The 14,870-nt window shown below is 37.9% G+C and overlaps 1 long non-coding RNA gene across 1 annotated transcript in view; it reads right to left on the minus strand.

Moving 5' to 3' along the window:
- Positions 1-14,870, minus strand: part of LOC149749139 (uncharacterized) — a 72,713-nt gene that overhangs the window by 52,781 nt on the left and 5,062 nt on the right. The gene's annotated exons all lie outside the window — the stretch shown is intronic.

A 14,870-nucleotide genomic window follows, 5' to 3' on the forward strand; every position in this document is an offset into this window, starting at 1 on the left:
CACTGCACCACCAGGGAAGCCCTATTTTTAGTTTTTTAAGGAACCTCCATACTGTTCTCCATAGTGGCTCTCTCAATTTACATTCCCTCCAACAGTGCAAGAGGGTTCCCTTTTCGCCACACCCTCTCCAGCATTTGTTGTGTGTAGATTTTCTGATAATGGTCATTCTGACCGGTGTGAGGTGATACCTCATTGTAGTTTTGATTTGCATTTCTCTAATAATTAGTGATGTTGAGCAGCTTTTCATGTGTCTCTTGGCCATCCATATGTCTTCTTTGGAGAAATATCTATTTAGGTCTTCTGACCATTTTTTGTTTGTTTGTTTGTTTTTAGCAGTACGTGGGCCTCTCACTGTTGTGGCCTCTCCCGTTGCAGAGCACAGGCTCCGGACGCACAGGCTCAGCGGCCACGGTTCACGGGCCTAGCTGCTCTGCGACATGTGGGATCTTCCCAGACCGGGGCACGAACCTGTGTCCCCTGCATTGGCAGGCGGACTCTCAACCACTGCGCCATCAGGGAAGCCCTGTTGGGAGATTTTTAATCACAGTTTCAATTTCATTACTTGTGATTGGTCTGTTTATATTTTCTATTTCTTCCTGGTTCAGTCTTGGAAGGCTATACCTTTCTAAGAATTTGTCCATTTCTTCCAGATTGTCCATTTTATTGTCATAGAGTTGCTTGTAGTAGTCTCTTAGGATGCTTTGTATTTTTGTGGTGTCCATTGTAACTTCTCCTTTTTCATTTCGAATTTTATTGATTTGAGTCCTCTCCCCCTTTTTCTTGATGAGTCTGGCTAAAGTTTTATCAATTTTGTTTATCTTCTCAAAGAACCAGCTTTTAGTTTTATTGATCTTTATTATCATTTTCTTTGTTTCTATTTCATTTATTTCTGCTCTGATCTTTATGATTTCTTTCCTTCTACTAACTTTGGGTTTTGTTTGTTCTTCTTTCTCTAGTTCCTTTAGGTGTAAGGTTAGTTTGTTTATTTGAGATTTTTCTTGTTTCTTGAGGTAGGCTTGTATAGCTATAAACTTCCCTCTTAGAACTGCTTTTGCTGCATCCCATAGGTTTTGGATCATCGTGTTTTCATTGTCATTTGTCTCTAGGTATTTTTTGATTCCCCCTTTGATTTCTTCAGTAATCTCTTGGTTATTCAGTAACGTATTGTTTAGCCTCCATGTGTTTGTGTTTTTTACGTTTCTTTTCCCCTGTAATTTATTTCTCATCTCATAGTGTTGTGGTCAGAAAAGATGCTTGATATGATTTCAATTTTCTTAAATTTACTGAGGCTTGATTTGTGACCCAAGATGTGATCAATCCTGGAGAATGTTCCGTGTGCACTTGAGAAGAAAGTGTAATCTGCTGTTTTTGGATGGAATGTCCTATAAATATCAATTAAAGCTATCTGGTCTATTGTGTCATTTAAAGCTTGTGTTTCCTTATTAATTTTCTGTCTGGATGATCTGTCCATTGGTGTAAGTGAGGTGTTAAAGTCCCCCACTATTCTTGTGTTACTGCTGATTTCCTCTTTTATAGCTGTTAGCAGTTGCCTTATGTATTGAGGTGCTCCTATGTTGGGTGCATATATATTTGTAATTGTTATATCTTCTTCTTGGATTGATCCCTTGATCATGATGTAGTGTCCTTCCTTGTCTCTTGTAACATTCTGTATTTTAAAGTGTATTTTAACTGATATGAGTATTGCTACTCCAGCTTTCTTTTGATGCCCATTTGCATGGAATATCTTTTGCCATCCCCTCACTTTCAGTCTGTATGTGTCCCTAGGTCTGAAGTGGGTCTCTTGTAGACAGCATATATATGGGTCTTGTTTTTGTATCCATTCAGCGAGCCTGCGTCTTTTGGTTGGAGCATTTAATCCATTCACATTTAAGGTAATTATCAATATGTATGTTCCTATTACCATTTTCTTAATTGTTTTGCATTTGTTTTTGTAGGTCCTTTTCTTCTCTTGTGTTTCCTACTTAGAGAAGTTCCTTTAACATTTGTTGTAGAGCTGGTTTGGTGGTGCTGAATTCTCTTAGCTTTTGCTTGTCTATGAAGCTTTTGATTTCTCCATCGAATATGAATGAGATCCTTGCTGGGTAGAGTCATTTTGGGTGTAGGTTCTTCCCTTTCATCACTTTAAATATATTGTGCCACTCCCTTCTGGCTTGTAAAGTTTCTGCTGAGAAATCTGCTGTTAACCTTATGGGAGTTCTCTTGTATGTTATTTGTCATTTTTCCCTTGTTTTAATAATTTTTCTTTGCCTTTAATTTTTGTCAGTTTGATTACTATGTGTCTTGGCATGTTTCTCCTTGGATTTATCCTGAGCGGGACTCTCTGTGCTTCCTGGACTTAGGTGGCTATTTCCTTTCCCATATTACGGAAATTTTCAACTATAATCTCTTCAAATATTTTCTCAGGTCCTTTCTCTCTCTCTTCTCCTTCTGGGACCCCTATAATGAGAATGTTGGTGTGTTTAATGCTGTCCCAGAGGTCTCTTAGGCTGTCTTCATTTCTTTTCATTCTTTTATCTTTATTCTGTTTCATGGCAGTGAATTCTACCATTCTGTCTTCCAGGTCACTTATCTGTTCTTCTGCTTCAGTTATTCTGCTATTGATTCCTTCTAGTGTATTTTTCATTTCAGTTACTGTATTTTTCACTTCTGTTTGTTTGTTCTTTAATTCTTCTGGGTGTTTGTTCTCTAATTCTTCTAGGTCTTTGTTAAATATTTCTTGCATCTTCTCAATCTTTGTCTCCATTCTTTTTCCGAGGTCCTGGATCTTCTTCACTATCATTATTCTGAATTCTTTTTCTGGAAGGTTGCCTATCTCCACTTCATTTAGTTGTTTTTCTGGGGTTTTATCTTGTTCCTTCATCTGGTACAAAGTCCTCTGCCTTTTCGTTTTGTCTGTCTTTCTGTGAATGTGGTTTTCCTTCCACAGGCTGCAGAATTATAGTTCCTCTTGCTTCTGCTCTCTGCCTTCTGGTGGATGAGGCTATCTAAGAGGCTTGTGCAAGCTTCCTGATGGGAGGGACTGGCGGTGGGTAGAGCTGGGTGTTGCTCTGGTGGGCAGAGCTCAGTAAAACTTTAATCACTTGTCTGCTGATGGGTGGGGCTGGGTTTCCTCCCTGTTGGTTGTTTGGCCTGAGGTGACCCAGCACTGGAGGCTATAGGTTCTTTGGTGGGGCTAATGGCAGACTCCCGGAGGGCTCATGCCAAGGAGTACTTCACAGAACTTCTGCTGTCAGTGTCCTTGTCCCCATGGTGAGCCACAACTACCCCCTGCCTCTGCAGGAGACCCTCCAACACTAGCAGGTAGGTCTGGTTCAGTCTCCTATGGGGTCACTGCTCCTTCCCCCTGGGTCCTGATGCACACACTACTTTGTGTGTGCCCTCCAAGAGTGGAGTCTCTGTTTCCCCCAGTCCTGTTGAAGTCCTGCAATCAAATCCCACTAACCTTCAAAGTCTGATTCTCTGGGAATTCCCCCTTGCCGGACCCCCAGCTTGGGAAGCCTGATGTGGGGCTCAGAACCTTTACTCCAGTGGGTAGACTTCTGTGGTGTAATTGTTCTCCAGTTTGTGAGTCACTTACCCAGTGGTTATGGGATTTGATTTTACTGTGATTGCAACCCGCCTACCATCTCATTGTGGCTTCTTTGTCTTTGGATGTGGGGTATCTTTTTTGTTGAGTTCCAGTGTCTTCCTGTTGATGATTGTTCAGCAGTTAGTTGTAATTCCAGTGCTCTCACAAGATGGAAGGTATATTTTTACACCTACGTTGTACTTCTAGAGATGAAATTAAAATGCCTGATATTAAAAAAATTACACTTGGAATTAATGGCAAATTAGACATTATGAGGAAATGTAAAAGTACAGTAATAGAAAAAAATTCAAAATTAAAGAGAGAGAGAAAAAGATTAGGGGGAAAAAAGAGCATCAGTGAATTGTGGAACAACTTCAAGTGGCTAAAAATATGTATAATTGGAGTCACTGAAAAAGAGGAGAGATCAGAGAGTGGAAAAAATACTAAAGAAATAATGGCTGAAAATTTTCCAAATTTCCAAAACTTGATGAAAACTATAAACCCACAGATATAAGAGGTTCAATGAACCCAAGCACAAGAAACATGAAGAAAACTACACCAGGGATAAATAACCCAGGATAAAGAGAAATTGTTGAAAGCTATCAGAGAAAAAATAATTATGTACAGAGGAACAAAGATAAGTTTATTAGTAATTTATTGCACCACAATAATTACCCCTAAGCCTAATGGTTTAAAATAACAAGCATTTATTATCTCACCATTTCTTTGGAGCAGGAATGCCAGAGCAGCTTAGTTCAGTGGTTTTGACTCAGGGTCTCTCTTGAGGTCATAAGCTATCACAAAGGGCTACAATCACTGAAACCTTCTCTGGGGTTGCAGGGTCCCTTTCAAACATCATTCAAGTTCTATTGGTACGAGGCTTCAGTTTTTTGCTGGCTATTGGCCAGAGGCCTCAGTTCCTCACCACATGGGGGGTTTCTGCACTGGTAAGTGCCCTTACCACATGGCAGCTGGTTTTCCCCAAAGAGAGTGAAAAAGGGAAAACAGTGAGGCAGAAGCCACAATGTCTTTCATAACCTAGCTTTAAAATGAAATACCATCACTTCTGCCACATTCTGTGGTTCACACAGAACAATCTTGATACAGTGAGAGTGAGAGAGAACTATATAGGGACATAAAAACCAAGAGGCAAGGATCTCTAGAGGCCATCTTGAAGAAGGGGTATCACAGTCTGCCTTCTGGGCCCAAATGATTCACCTCCTTCCCAAAGGCAAAATATATTTACTTTCTTTCAAGGCCTCCAAAAGTCTCATTCCAAAGTAAGCAGAAGAAAGGAAATAATTAAGATAAGAGTGGAAATCAATGAAACAGAAAATAGAAGAAAATAAACAATAGAAATACATCCATGAAACCAGAAGATAGTTCTTTAAGAAGATAAATAAAATTGATAAACATCTAGCCAGACTAAACAGGAAAAAAAGAGAGGATACAAATTACCAGCATCGGAAATGAGAGAGGTGACATCACTACAAGTATTATAGCCGTTAAAGAATAATAATATTGTTAATAACTTTGTTCCAATAAATTTAATAATGTAGATGAAATGGATAACTTTCTTGAAAGACACAAACCAGCAAAGTTCACTCAGGAAGATGCTGATAACCTGAGTAGCCCTATATCTATTAAAAGATTGAATCTGCCATGAAAAGCTTTTTCACAAAGAGCTCCATGTCCAGATGTTTTCACTGTTGAATACCGTTAAACATTTAAATAAGAAATTATACCAATACTACACAAATTCTTCTAGAAAATTGAAGAGGACTGAACACTTCTTAACCAATTCTATAAGAACAGCATTACCATGATACCAGAAGCCAGAGAAAAACATTGTGAAAAAGAAAATTACAAACCAATATCCCTCATGAACATAGACACAAAAATTGTCAACAAAATTTTGGCACATTGAATCCCAAAAAAAAGCATTTATTTGAGGAATATAAGATTGGTCTAAAATCTGAATATCAGTCAATGTAATTTACCATATTAACAGTCTAAAAGAAAGCAAAAAAAAAAAAAAAGATATAAATCCAGGGCCAGGACTAAGGTGAATTAAGTGATGCAAGTGAGGCGCTTACCTCAGGCACAAAATTTAAGGGGGCACCAAAAAACTCAGTAATCAAGATAAATGATATTTTAGTGTAATATTTAAAAAAATTAAAATTAATGCAAAAAATTCTTGAACAAAATATCAAAATTTTAACTAAAGGAAGGGTTGGCATGACTGATTTTTCCTTTTGCCTCAGCTCTAGTATAGCTCAGTCATTGTTAGATTTCATTTATACAAAATTCTAGAAAATGCAAACTAATCTATAAGGACAGAAAGCAGATCAGTAGTTGCCTGGGGCTCGGAGAGGCAAGGAGAGGGAAAAGGGAGGGATTACTAAGGGTCACAAGGAAACTTCTGGGAGTATGTTTATTATACTGATTATGCTACATGATTTCTCAGAGATATACATATGTCAGAGCTTGTCAAATGATACACTTTAAATATGTGTGGTTTATTTGATATCAGGTCTACATCAACAAAGCTGTTTAAAAAAATAAAAACAATGGCTTTGTGACCCTGGGAGAGTACTTTTTTAAACATCATTTTCTTTACGTCTAAAATAGGAGTAATTGGGGTACCTATCTCATAAGGTTGGTGTGGGGATTAAAAGGGTACAGTGAACAGTCAGTGTAACAACATAGCCCAGTGTGAATTCCAGAATTAGATTCCTTGGGCTTGAATCCCCACTCTATAACTTACTATCAATACGACCTCAGACTAGTTACCAAACTTTATGTCTAGGAATAACAGTACCTAACTCATAGGTTTATTATCAGGATTGAGGACAAATATCTCTGTAAAGCTGTCTTGTACATAGTAAGTGGTCAATAAATCCTAGTTGTCATCATTATTTATTTTTATTTGCCAAACGGAATGATCCAGAACAAGTCAGATGCTTTTCTTGAAGAATTTGAAAATGACTGCTCTAGGAGATTAATAATACTCAGATCTTTTAGCCATTTCTCAGCTGTCAGTTTTCAGACTTCTCACCCTTGTTGGCAATTACCCTTTGGAAGTGTTCTAGTTTATTGATATTATTATCCTTTTAACTGTGATGTCTGTGTCTGACTGGCTGCTAATGGAGGGGAGATTTTACCCCCTCTGTCTATAGCTACTTTGCTCTGAACACTGCTTCCATTAAAACACCTTTTTCATAGCTACACTTCACTGTTAATAACATTGCAGGCAAGGTTTAGCCCTAAAGCTTTTTCATATGTGCTGCCATTCAATTCTGCTTACTTTATTTTTTTATGTCAAAAGAACAAGGTCTTACTTTTTTATTTATTTTTTTACAACTTTAATGGTTAAGGTTTTTCATTGTTGTTATAGTACACTGTTTCTTTGTGTCTTTAATTTCTTTGGTGTGCTGCCCACTGTACTTGAAATATTATTTGTAGGAATAATTTGAAGTCTAGATGAAAGGTTCCTTCCTCAAAAGAAGATTTGCATTTATTTTTGCCAGGTCCCTGGGGGGCACAACCAACATGAGACCAATAGGTCCAAGTCGTGAGATTCCCAACTCATACAGAAAGTCTGTCTGAAGTCTCATTTACTTCTGGTTCAGCCTGACCCTAAGGGTGTATCCCTTTGGGCTTCCAGCATACTGTGGGGAAGGTCTCTTATTAGACTTTGCATCTTCTGGCAGACCTGTGCTTTCATTTCTGACCTCCTCACCGGTCAAGGCCACCTCAACGAAGGTTCAGATTTACTGAGATCAACAAATACCCTCAGAGCAAAAGCAGATTCTGTATCCTGAGCACCTTTCTGGGTTCCTGGGTTAGCTTTAGTTTTAGCCTTTTAATTCCTTACTATTTTGAAGCATCCAGTTATTTTTTTCCAGAATTAATTTTTCTATGGGAACACTGACCTGAAAAGCCTTGCCCACCATTACAGGAAATGAAAATTCACCCATACCTACCCCAACTCTTTGAGAAGAAAACAGAACCAGAGAAAACCAACCAGAGCCTATGAAAAGCAGCAGGTGTTTCAGAGTATGTTGTGTGGCACTGTGCAGAGCAGAAAGGAGAAAAGTGAGGGGACCACAAAGGGTGTATATGAAATTGTGGTGAAGGAAGATGAGAGGCTCCTAGAAGCCTCTGGGTGCAAGAGAATTTTAAATAGTGAAGATTATTTATTTATTTATCTATATATTTTTTAAAATAGTGACAATTTAATATAAGAGCTATTATGTACTTGTACTTGGACCCCCTTAAATGTTTGGGAGAACAAAGAGGAAAGTTTCTATTTTGGCTAACTTCTTTAAAATGATATCATTCTATGGTTGTACTATAGAAATCTCTGCTTTATCAACCTTATATGTACTTGTTTACTACAGCTGATTAAGAAAGTAAAAAGGGAGGGAGGACACAGAAAGGAGGGAGAGAGGAGCAGAGGCAACAAGAGCAAGGCTGCAAAGACATTTATTGTGTCAGGAGTGTTAGCACCTGTTTCATGTGAGAGACAGAAGGTTGAATTAAACATGAACTCTGGCCTGTAGAAGCTCATTGTCCAGCGACAGGGGAGAACACTATATCATCAAATAATTCTAATACAATCCAGATCTAACGAATTTTATTAAGCATCAGCTAAGTGCCAGATGCTTTCTAAGAAAGAAAAAAGCAACCCTTGACATCTACTGATTGACCTTAAACTTATAGCTATGCTTGCATGTGCTCAGAAGCTGGCCTAGAACTCACTGCTAGGTCAAGTTATTCTCCTGTGGACATAAACAATCTCACAAAACACCAAAATCAGTCAAGGTCACTCTGGGACCACGAGAAAGTGAGATAAAACAAGACCACTTCATAATATTGTCCAAGCATGGACAAAAACAAAGTCACCGTACAACCCACAAAATACCAAATAGCTCCATTTCCCAGCTAATAGGACTCAGTACTGCTTCCTTACCTTTAGAATTTAACCTCACTGTACTCTTCCTATAAATAAATATTGAATTATCCCATCACTAACTGTCCCTGCATTCTGACAGCACTCAATCCGGAGTGAACCTGCTTTTTTGACCCTCCCACAAATCACCCAATCACAGCCCAAATCCTGTAATAGGCCCTTTCTAACACCCTCCTACTGAGAGGCCTCCCTCTTCCCATGGTGTGCATACTCCCTCATTCCAATGAGTGATAAACCCAACTTATTCAACTGCAGGTGTGTTCTTAGCTTTGGCTGGAGGGCATCGCCATTTGAAATATATTATTTAATGTAATCTTCATAACAAAAGCATAAGCCTGAATTTACAGATGATCTTAAGGCTGCTAGAGGTTAATTTAATTCAGAATTACAGGCAGAAAGTGAGAAATCTGGGATTTGAATATAGGCCCTTAGAATGCTTCTCACTATCTCAAATGACAGAAGACAGGGAGCAAGATAGAAAAAAGAAAGTCCAAAAATAGACAAAAGATTTTTTTCCTCACTCTCTTTAACTGTCACTTTCATGGAGCAATATCTCCATCTTGTGATATTTTATAACGCAGGTTTTTAATAATTTGGATCTTGCAACTATAGGCGATCATTCGTATGCCACCAAGATTTAAGAGAATATTTTCTTGTTATTTGCCCCATAAGCAAAGTAAAATTGAGCCATTCAATTAAAAACTATAGTTTATGAGGAAATATCTTTTATTGTCATCTACAGTACTTTTTTGCCCCTTGAAAGATAACCCTATCGCCTCCTTTCACTTTAAAATAGTGCCCTTCCTTAAGATGACTAAAATCACATAGAGCATATTGGCTGTCTCTGTGTCAAAGACAGGAGTGAGAGATTTTTCACTGAATAATCTCTTATATTTTATTTTAATTTATTATTTTATTAATTTATTTATTTGTGGTACGCGAGCCTCTCACTGTTTTGGCCTCTCCCGTTGCGGGGCACAGGCTCCAGACATGCAGACTCAGCGGCCATGGCTCACGGGCCCAGAAGCTCCACGGCATTTGGGATCTTCCCAGACCGGGGCACGAACCCGTGTCCCCTGCATCGGCAGGTGGACTGTCAACCACTGCGCCAACAGGGAAGCCCATCTCTTATATTAAAAAAAAAATTTTAAACCATGTGAATAAATTACCAATTCAAAACACAAAGTAAAAATTTTTTAAGGTCAAAAATAAAACATACATCTATACCCCTTTTACTTTTTTAAAGATAAATGCTTGCACTGTTGGTGGGAATGTAAATTGATACAGCCACTATGGAGAACAGTATGGAGGCTCCTTAAAAAACTAAAAATAGAACTACCATATGACCGAGCAATCCCACTACTGGGCATATATACCCTGAGAAAACCATCAATTCAAAAAGAGTCATGTACCAAAATGTTCATTGCAGCTCTATTTACAATAGCCAGGACACGGAAGCAACCTAAGTGTCCATCATTGGATGAATGGATAAAGAAGATGTGGCACATATATACAGTGGAATATTACTCAGCCATAAAAAGAAACAAAACTGAGACATTTGTAGTGAGGTGGATGGACCTAGAGTCTGTCATACAGAATGAAGTAAGTCAGAAAGAGAAAAACAAATACCGTATGCTAACACATATATATGGAATTTAAGAAAAAAAAGTGTCATGAAGAACCTAGAGGTAAGATGGGAATAAAGACACAGACCTACTAGAGAATGGACTTGAGGATATGAGGAGGGGGAAGCGTAAGCTGTGACAAAGTGAGAGAGAGGCATGGACATATATACACTACCAAACGTAAAATAGATAGCTAGTGGGAAGCAGTGGCATAGCACAGGGAGATCAGCTCGGTGCTTTGTGACCACCTAGAGGGGTGGGATAGGGAGGGTGGGAGGGAGGGAGATGCAATAGGGAAGAGATATGGGAACATATGTATATGTATAACTGATTCACTTTGTTATAAAGCAGAAACTAACACACCATTGTAAAGCAATTATGCTCCAATAAAGATGTTTAAAAAAAATGACAAGTAGCCAGATATAAATACAATAGAGGAAGACAAACACTTCATGCTGGAGTGTGTGAATATAGCAATGAATATATTCCTAAATAATCATACTATCTGGACTTCAAGAAAATCTTTTCTGAGTCACTTGAAAGAGTATAATTATAAATATAAAACAAAATAGCATTGGCATATGGAGCAAGTACTGTACTGACATACTTATGCTAAAAAAATTATTTGTTGTTTATCTGAAATTCAAGTTTAACTGAGCATTCTGTAGATTATCTGGCAACCCTAGCTAAACATCCATTTAAAAAAATCATAGACAACTCATCATTTTACCAGCAGATGGCTCCCCAAATCTAGTTTAGAATAAGATAGTACACTCAGACCTAGTGAGGAGTCATTATTGTTTCAGAGTTTTTGTTGTTTTGAGTGTTTATTTGTTTGATTGGTTTGTTGTGGGTGGGTTAGTTTTTGTGGGGGATGGAAATTTTAATTTAGTTATACAAAAACATAAAACATCCCTTCCAGCCATTTCATATGATTCTTCATAATCCTTAACTTTAGAATTAAAATGAAAAAGAAATAAGTTAATTTTTATTTTTTTTTATATTTGCTCAAGCATTTAAATGCTAAGGCAACATGTATAATTTCAGTGTAAAGTGGGTCTGACATTTCACAAAGGAATTTCATACCAATTAAATTATGTATCCTGAGCTTTAGGGCAAAGCTCTCCATAAAAACCATAGCTTTACCTCTTTCATGCAGTCTGATTTGCTAGGATATTCTAGCATTGAGGTATGAGCTCTGTTTTTATTTATACCTTTTTAAAAAAATTGAAGTATAGTTGACATATAATATTATATAAGCTACAGGTGTACAATATAGTGATTCACAATTTTGAAAGGTTATATTCTATTTATAATTATTATAAAATGTTGGCTATATTCCCCATGTTGTACAATATATTCTTGTAGCTTATTTTATACATAATAGTTTGTACCTCTTAAACGAGCTGTGTTTTGACCCAAAACACACACCCAGTGCTCCCAATGAAATCAGTGATTCAACAGAATTTTTTGACATGCCACAACTTTACTAACCTTTTGCCAATGCCAGAATGTCTTGATATATTCAGGTGTATTTTCTAAGAAAAAAGTATTACAGAAACAACTGTTGTCTTAAAGTCTATTTTGTTTGATAGTAGTATAGCCAGTCAAGCTCTCTTTTGGTTCTGTTTTGCAAGGCTATAGTTTTCCATACTTTCACTTTCAGTCCATTTGTGTCTTTGAATCTAAACATGTCTCTTGCAGCCAACTTATAGTTGGATTTTTAAATCCATTCTACTAACCTCTGCTTTTTAATTGGTGTATTTAACCCATTTACATTTAATGTAATTACAAATTAGGATTTCTATCAACCATTTTTCTATTTGTTTTCTATATGTCAATGTCTTTGTTCTTTTATTCCTCCATTTCTGCCTTCTTTTGCTAAAGTAAACTTTTAAATGGATATTTTAAATAGATATTGTTAAGCAAATATTAAAATAGATATTTAAATATATTTATCCTATAAACTGCCAATCTTTCTCAGTCTCATCAAATCCTTCCCCACGTGCTTTTTTCTTAGTAAATAAATCACAGACTTGAACATATCAAGAAACAAATAGAAAGAGTGAAGAGAGTTGCCTGGGGTTATGCAACAAATTCATGGCAACATTAGGATTAAAAACCACGTCTTGGCCTTCCCTGGTGGCGCAGTGGTTGAGAGTCTGCCTGCCAATGCAGGGGACACGGGTTCGTGCCCCAGTCCGGGAAGATTCCACATGCCACGGAGCAGTTGGGCCTGTGAGCCATGGCTGCTAAGCCTGCACGTCCAGAGCCTGTGCTCCGCAACGGGAAAGGCCACAACAGTGAGAGGCCTGCGTAACAAAAAAAACCAAACCAAAACAAAAAACAAACAAAAATACCCCACGTCTTCTGGACTTCCCTGGTGGCGCAGTGGTTAAGAATCTGCCTGCTAGTGCAGGGGACATGGGTTTGAGCCCTGGTCCGGGAAGATCCCACATGCTGCGTAGCAACTAAGCCTGTGCGCCACAACTACTGAACCTGTGCTCTAGAGCCCGAAAGCCACAACTACTGAGCCCACATGCCACAACTACTGAAGCCCACGTGCCTAGAGCCCGCGCTCCGCAACAAGAGAAGACACTGCAATGAGAAGCCCATGCACTGCAATGAAGAGTAGCCTCCGCTCGCCGCAACTAGAGAAAACCTGCATGCAGTGACAAAGACCCAACATAGCCAAAAATAAATAAAATAAATGAATTAAAAAAAAACACACAAAATATCCCCAGGTCTTCTGACTCTAGTTTCAGAGTTCCCATTACCACTGTGCCATATAAGTGGATGGAATTAATCTGTGATATGAGATCCTTCTAATTTTCTTTTTTTGGTCAGTTCTGAATTTCTTATATTTTCTTCCTCTTGTTTCAGAGGAAGCATTGTTTCTCTAACTAATTCTTGAACTCAGAACTCTTAACACTGTGCTTCCCCAAATGTGAGGCCAGCACCATTAAAGGTATGAGAAATGATTTGAAGTGGTTTGCCAAACCAGTGTTGAATAACAACACACAATAAGAAAGCTGCTTTAGCCAATCCTCTTTTATTCCCTCTGTCAAGGAGAAAAGTGTCATTTTTGTACTGGTGTACAAAATGCCTCTCTAACATTGCCTGTCTCCCTTTTTAAGCAAGAACAATCAACCTCAAGCCTGGATCATTGGTATAACCATTCTAGCTAGAATTCAATAGTGTTATTTTGCTTTTATTGTTGTTATTTCATTTATGGCAAATGATAATGATTTTCCATTTACAAGTTTTCTGTTTAAGTAAAACCATGATTCTGAGTTAAAATAAAATACTGATGGGTGGGAGGGAGACGCAAGAGGGAAGAGATATGGGAACATATGTATATGTATAACTGATTCACTTTGTTATAAAGCAGAAACTAACACACCATTGTAAAGCAATTATACCCCAATAAAGATGTTAAAAAAAATACTGAGTAAGTAATATAAATGGCAGTATATGGATATGGAAAAATAACTCATGAACGTGGTGTTTGAATGACTAACTCTGGGAAACTACTCTGTTGTTGCAATCTATTACAATGGTTGTCCGTTGTAACCCTTGTTTCTCTTGGGCCACAAAGAACAGTCAAGGGCTGGGATGATAAGTCTCCAGAATCTTCTTTTCCCCTTTCATTTAACTCAAACTCTTCCTTAGCTGCTTTGTCATTTTTGGCTTCTAAATCTCAGAATTATTCCTAATGGTGCTTTCTCTGAACTGCCATGCTCTGGACTTTTGTTCCTTTTCACTTGCCCACCCTTCAAGACTCTTTGCTCCATCTCAGTCTTCTGCTGCTTCCAAATTAAGGAAGATTTTTTTACCCCTCTGCAAGTGGTTATGTCTCTTTTGGTTAATCTTTGATGGTCTTGTGTTAAAGAACCCACAATCATGTTTTGATTTTCTTAAAGGGATCTTTGCATTTCTTTTTCAAGTTGTTTGGGATGAGTTTCCACAAGGACTAGGCAAGAAAACTCTTGAGTAATGCTACCCTCTGCCATATGCAAAGTATTCCTTCACACCAACTCTCACCCAGCATCAGAGGATGATGTTCCTTTACCTCAGGGTGAGTTTCCTGCCTTCTTGGGTATTTCCTCCTCCCTCCTCTGGAGTGGGCTATTTCAGTATCTGTCAGTCCCCAAATGTACCTTACCCATAAGACCCTGAGGATCCTCAGACAAAAAGGGTCCCTGATGCCTGCCCAAGCTTAGGTCCACAATGCAACACTAGATAGCTTTGCCAAATAAAAAAGAATAAGGAAAACAATTATTGTAAAGAAAATTGATGGTACCATTTCTAAGTAACCATAATGATAAATTGTGTCATGATGTTTAAGAACACAAGTTAAAAGTCTTTGTTTCACATGCTTTTTACATTTCTATAACAAGCTTCAGTGGAACTGAGCACAGTTTTTTATGCCCAGATCAAACTGAAGCAAGTGAGCAAATGTTTTTTGAATAACTACTTGGCTAACATACAGGAGCTACCCTGAGTCAAATGCAAGGAATGTTAATTTACAAATATTTCCAATACTCTACCCCCTGGGGAAAGAAAATCACTTCTTTAAGTTCCTTTTGCAGAAAACTCCAGGTAACTAACTTTTAGTTTTCTACACCACCTCTGATTTAATGTTCCGATCACATTACAGAGTGCGACTTAAAACAGACTA

This window comes from Delphinapterus leucas, chromosome 5 (assembly GCF_059928025.1).
Source record: "Delphinapterus leucas isolate spDelLeu-1000000601 "Yukka" chromosome 5, BTC_Dleu_Yukka2, whole genome shotgun sequence".
NCBI lineage: Eukaryota > Metazoa > Chordata > Mammalia > Artiodactyla > Monodontidae > Delphinapterus > Delphinapterus leucas.